At 46.4% G+C, this 5,681-nt stretch overlaps 1 long non-coding RNA gene across 1 annotated transcript; it reads left to right on the plus strand.

Annotated features, from left to right (window-relative positions):
- Positions 1–224: 224 nt before the first annotated feature.
- On the plus strand, positions 225–1,368 carry LOC109944557 (uncharacterized). The gene is made up of 2 exons (XR_002267635.1): positions 225–562; positions 967–1,368. It is a non-coding gene; the product is annotated as an uncharacterized lncRNA (long non-coding RNA).
- The last annotated feature ends 4,313 nt before the right edge of the window (positions 1,369–5,681 follow it).

Raw genomic sequence — 5,681 nt, forward strand, 5'->3', positions numbered from 1 at the left:
CACGCCCCTCTGCATATCTCCACCCACCCCGGATGCTTGCACTGTGGTGATCATGGGGCCTCCCCTACCGATGAAGTTGTTGCCTCGTCTTTCTATGTGTGCACGGTTAACGTCCATCTTCTTCCCTAGTGGGAGGTAGGCATTCATGTCGCTACCCCTCCCCCTCTAGTGGACACCGGTCGCCCCTATCTTTCCAAGCCATAACCGTGTCAGTGCTACTACATCCTGCTTCGCCTCCTCGGTGTCGGACGCCGGCCACTCTCAGGGTGGGGAGGAGTCCTCAGCTTCGGAGGAAAGCTCGGGCAATAAAGAAAATGCTGGGAGTCACACATAGTATCTAGAAGCTTAGTTGCCTCCCAGCAACCACGCTCTCAAGTGCTGGCTCCTGCATGCCTACACATCCGAGGGTGATGTGGTTATGCTAGAGTCCATAGACCAGTTACGCGCCTGCCTCCAAACCATTGCTCCCGAGATCCCGATGGACCTGCTGCCCTCTGATATGGCGTGGCACTCCTTCGATTCACCTCCTACGTTCATCACTTCATTCCCCTGGCCTTCGAAGGTACGTCCTTTTCTTTCGAGCGTCTTGAAAAAACCTCGAAACGTTTTTTTCACACGCCTAGTGGCTCGCCTTGTCTTAGTCATTGATTTCCTGCTGGAACATCGTTCTGAGGAGGATGTCCACCGCGCCTTTGCGGCTGGTTGTGAGGTCAGGGAAATAGCGGCCCAGATTTGGCCTAATCAGGGTGGTCATTTAGGTCAACCACCACCTTGACATCCCCCATGAGCTCTGGATTTCTAAGAGGTTTGGTTTCGTCCGAGAAGGGTGTGTGGCCAAGGTGCTGCCGGTCCAGATTTGGCGAAGGCGATGTTAGGGGCCTTCATCTTTTGAAGGTCCTAAAAAACACATCTAGCTGTTGGTTGCCAACGTGTTATTAAGTGTCGCAGTGTTATTAAGTGTCGCAGGAGCTTCGGCGACGAAATACCTTTGAAGCAAGGCACGGAGAAAGACGAAGATGTTAACTTCGTCATAACAACACAAGGAGACAAAGGCAGAATATCAACGTACCAGGGAGAAGGCGTCATCCATAATGCTAAAGGCACAAAACAATATTGCCCTCACATCATTTGTAAATCATACGTACTGGTTTTACAGATATATTTGTAATTTTGCACGAAGCTATATGTTCCCCTATAAATAGATAAACAATGTCCTGCATAAAGTACCTCTTGGTGGGCTAGATAATTGCCTCTTGTAATCTCTTCCCTAGAGCACCTTCGCTCTAACTCACTTTGTAGAACCGAAGGTACGATTGTAAATTTATTATATGAAAGGAGATAAATGAGATATTGAGATATCTGAGATGAGTTAACATGTTTAAGTTCTTTACATTTCATGTATACTCATTTATATACTGATGTATGATTCATTCGATTAAAATCCTAACCTTCATCCTCGAAAAGTTATTCCGAAAGGATAATTGTTGGAGGACGAAGGTTAATTATCTTTTTAACACTGTGTTGCCTTATTTTCAATTGTGTATAGCAATTGAGAACAAGTGATCAACAGGCGAGAGTAGCTACACATGCATGGCTACTTTAGGCCCATCTTCCGTCAATCCCCAGGCCAGGGCCCAACCTCGTGACAACCCACCAAATGTCCCCCGGCCCCTGCTGCCGCTATAGATGTCCAATAAGCACGAGGCCCGCGAGCCCGGCACGAAGCCCGTTTTTTGGGCCCGGTCCGAGCCCGGCACGGCCCGGTTATATGCGGGCCCGGGCCGGCCCGGCACGAATAAGCGGGCCGGGCTTGGACAGGAAATTAGGCACGGTGGGCTAGCCCGGCACGACCCGTTTAGCTCTAAGCCCGTTAAGCCCGCTTTTTTTACACTAAAACGTGCTTTTCGGCCCGCATAGCCCGCTTTTCGGCCCGCTTTTTTCGTGCTAAACGGGCCGGCCCGGCCCGTTTAGGCCCATTGCGGGCCGGGCTCGGACAAGGAATTAAGCCCGCGTGCTTAGCCGGCCCGGCCCGGTTTTTTAATCGTGCCTGGCGGGCCGGGCCCAAAACGGACCGGGCTTCACCGGGCCCGGGCCGGACCGGGCCGGGCGGCCCGTTTGGACATCTCTAGCTGCCGCCAATTCTGTGGACAGCGAACCCCCACAAACCGGTCCCACACAAGCACCCTCATCGAACTTTTTGTCTTATCCGTGATGTTTGCCCTCCTTGCTCACCATGCCATGCCTACAAAATCCTAACCACCTCCCCTGCAGTTGACCCTAGAAGCCCACCACATGTACCTCGCTCACCATCTCTGGCGCACTATTGCTCGCCCCGCCGTGCCGCTACACCCACCACTCTTGACTTATTGTCTGACAGCAAGAACCCCACCCTCGTCGCGATGCTTCGCCACTGCTCCCCCGCTATTGCATACCCTCTGTCTGCGCCACCCCGAGCCAAGGGGGTGTTTGGTTCTGTGGACTAAAATTTAGCCCGGGTCACATCAAGCGTTTGACTTTTAAATAGGAGTATGAAATATAGACCCAACCAACTGTACTAGATTCGTCTCACTTTTTAATGTTCGGCTGAGAAATTAGTTTTATAATCCGACTACATTTAATACCTCGAACGGAGGTTCAAACATTCGATGTGATAGGGGCTAAATTTTAGCAGGGGCAAACCAAACACCCCAAAAAAGCACATGTGCAAAGAGAAACATGTTCTACCTACCCGTAGGAGCTCTCGCCTATCAGCTCAGTCTTCTGGCAGCTTCACCCATGCCACTGCAAAAGCCACAACCTGCAAGGCTCTGCGGGGCACACCGTACAACGCTTTTATAGCGTGTTTGGTTTGAGAAATAAGGTAGCATATCATCTTCTCACTCATCACTTTCTTTTTGGTTTGTGAAATGAAATGAGTTGATCTATCACCATTTCATTCATCGATACTAAAAATTAGTAATAATATAAGAAATAAGTTCATTACACCAAATTTATAGAATGGACTCATGATGCAGCTATCCAGCCGGTCTTAGGTAGAGCCTTTAATTTGCGCAAAGTACATGGGCCGCACATGGATCGAAGGCCGGATTGGGACGTTCCTCCCTGGCCGTCTTCATCCAGCGGTGCTTCAAATATCGATCCAATCAGATGTATAATCTTTAACCTGTAGCTGGAGGTCCTTGTCCTATTCTCCTACGTATGGACTTGTTAGCTAGGGTCAGTTATCTCTGCGGGCAATATTTATCTGTCTGTATTTCTAGAATCCCGTTTTTACTGGGATATTCCCATTTTAGTCGCGTATGGGATAGGCAGCCAGCCCATAAAACAATAGACAAAAAGTACCATCTTAGCTCTATCCTCTATGGTTTGCTTGCTTAATCTGTGATTCTCTATTCTTACTTGCTTGGGGGGTGGGGGGGGGGGGGGGGGGGGCATAATTGTATGAGCTAGCTTTATTGGATAATCCCGTTGTCGTTTGAACTTTATTTGACTATCACTTCATTTGACTATCATGTGCAACTTATAGTGGATAATTCTATTGTTTTTTTGTCTGTGAACCGTGATGCCTTTCAACCTTTAGAACCGAAGCCCGTGAACTGTGACACTTGTGATGGTCTGTTGGATTAGGGCATGTTGCTTGCATAATCTTTAATGTTATCATGTTAGCCTGCTACATACAACCCGTACAAGGGCTGATGACTGATGAATGTTGATAGAAAAAGGTGTTGCATTTATGCAAGTTCACTACAGGAAAGCACTTAATTCCCGTCGGCCAGGAACCGACGGGAATAAGCACTAAACCGACGGGAATAAATCACAACTTCATAAGTTTAAAAGTCAGCACAAGCTTATAAGGTTTTTAAAAGATCAACAACGTTGTTGTTCTTTTAAAAACCTTATAAGCTTGTGCTGACTTTTAAACTTATAAAGTTGTGATTTATAGTGTTCTAAACTCGAATATTGTAGTTTGTTGAATGATAGTATGATGTTGCATATGCGGGTCAAAGTTTCTGGTTATCGTCCGTTTTTGTTGCATATATGTTCATTTTAATCCACTTTAGTGTAACCGTATACCCCGCAACCATTTTCATTTCTGGCTATATATATATATTGCTCGTGCTTCCATTTTCGTGAAATATATTTTTTTTTTGTGGATAGTTTACGTGAGTATTGTTGTAAGCTGTTGCAACACACGGACAACCGACTATATGGACAACCGACTAGTATATAGTAACGGACATGGCCGATTTGTTTCCATCCGTTTTCATCACTAGGTACGAGTGCCACACTGCCACGCCAATGTTTCAAAAACCACTATTTTATTCTATTGTTTGAAACCTCCACTATATGTATTCAGAAGAAGAAAAAGAGAACCTTATGATCTGTGGATTATATTAAGTAATGTCTGATGTTTAGCTATAATAATCTAATAATGTAATTAAGCTTGTCCCGCAGCAAGATCGACACCGAAAAGCTAAAGAGACAAATAGTATCATCATCCGTCAGTCGTCGTCATCGCCGGCGGCCGGCGGAGACATGACGATGGGTCGAAAGACCGTACCTGCTGCACAAACTTATCTCCGACGCCTTTTTCCTTGTCTGTGCGCGCTGTCTCGCAGCATCGGCAGCGGCTTTATACGGGCGCACGAGTGCCCTATCCTATCTGCAGAATCAGGTACGTAGAAAAGGAAGACGACGATGACCCCTCCGGCCCTCCGATCCCTGGTCCCTGCCCAGCTCGTCGTCACATCCAGGTAGAGGTTTAACACTCGGCAACTCCATCGACGACCCGTCCATCGACCACCTCCACGATAGATAGGGATATCGATCGAGAAAAAAAAAGATGGACAGGGCATATGCATGCTATAGGCGCGGCAAGTGGATTAATGCGTGCGTGCGCTTTCATCAGCGACACGGCGCCAATGCAAGGCCTTGTCAAGTCAGCTGCAGATCAGATGGTGGGGTCTTGTGGTTAGCTAGGAGAGTACTCCTTTAAAGCATCAATTTCATACATTGTGATCTCTGTTTTTCAGGTGGGGTCTTGTGTTTTTCAGGATATTAACGTTGATGGTATTACATGTATTTCTCGTTTTTCACGTGCATGCACTGTACTAGTGTACAAGTAAACGGCGGCCAATACATCGTCTGAATCGCGATTGCTTGCGACGAGGCGAGCGAGCGAGCGAGCTTCCAAAAACTTATACCGGGAAGCCATGCATTGCCGATGTTATATATACAAGCAATGCAATTGCATGCAATGCACGTTGCTTTTTTTGTTTCTTAATTGTGATTACAAAACTAGAGTGAATAATATAATCTATTCACTGAATTGAATTCGTTCGAGTAGGTTAGTTCTCTCAACCAGTGTACGTACGTGCCTCCTCCTCATGTTGGTTTGCAAGAGGCATGCATCACTACTCAAATCTCGCACTTTGTCGAGTGTTCGGCGCTTTACAACATGTGTAGAAACCTAAGTGTTCAACACATAAAATCATAGAGCTTCAATATAGACCGGCTTGATTTCTACACATAATGCGTGATAACTTTCACGAAGCATTTTCAATTTTTTATCACAACCTCTACATATGATATAATGACATGTGTACAAGTTTCATGATTTTCTTACTTTGTTTCTGTTTTATACAGTTTTTAAACAACTTGATCGCAAGTTCACGGTCATG

Source organism: Zea mays, chromosome 2, assembly GCF_902167145.1.
Source record: "Zea mays cultivar B73 chromosome 2, Zm-B73-REFERENCE-NAM-5.0, whole genome shotgun sequence".
Taxonomy (NCBI): Eukaryota; Viridiplantae; Streptophyta; class Magnoliopsida; order Poales; family Poaceae; genus Zea; species Zea mays.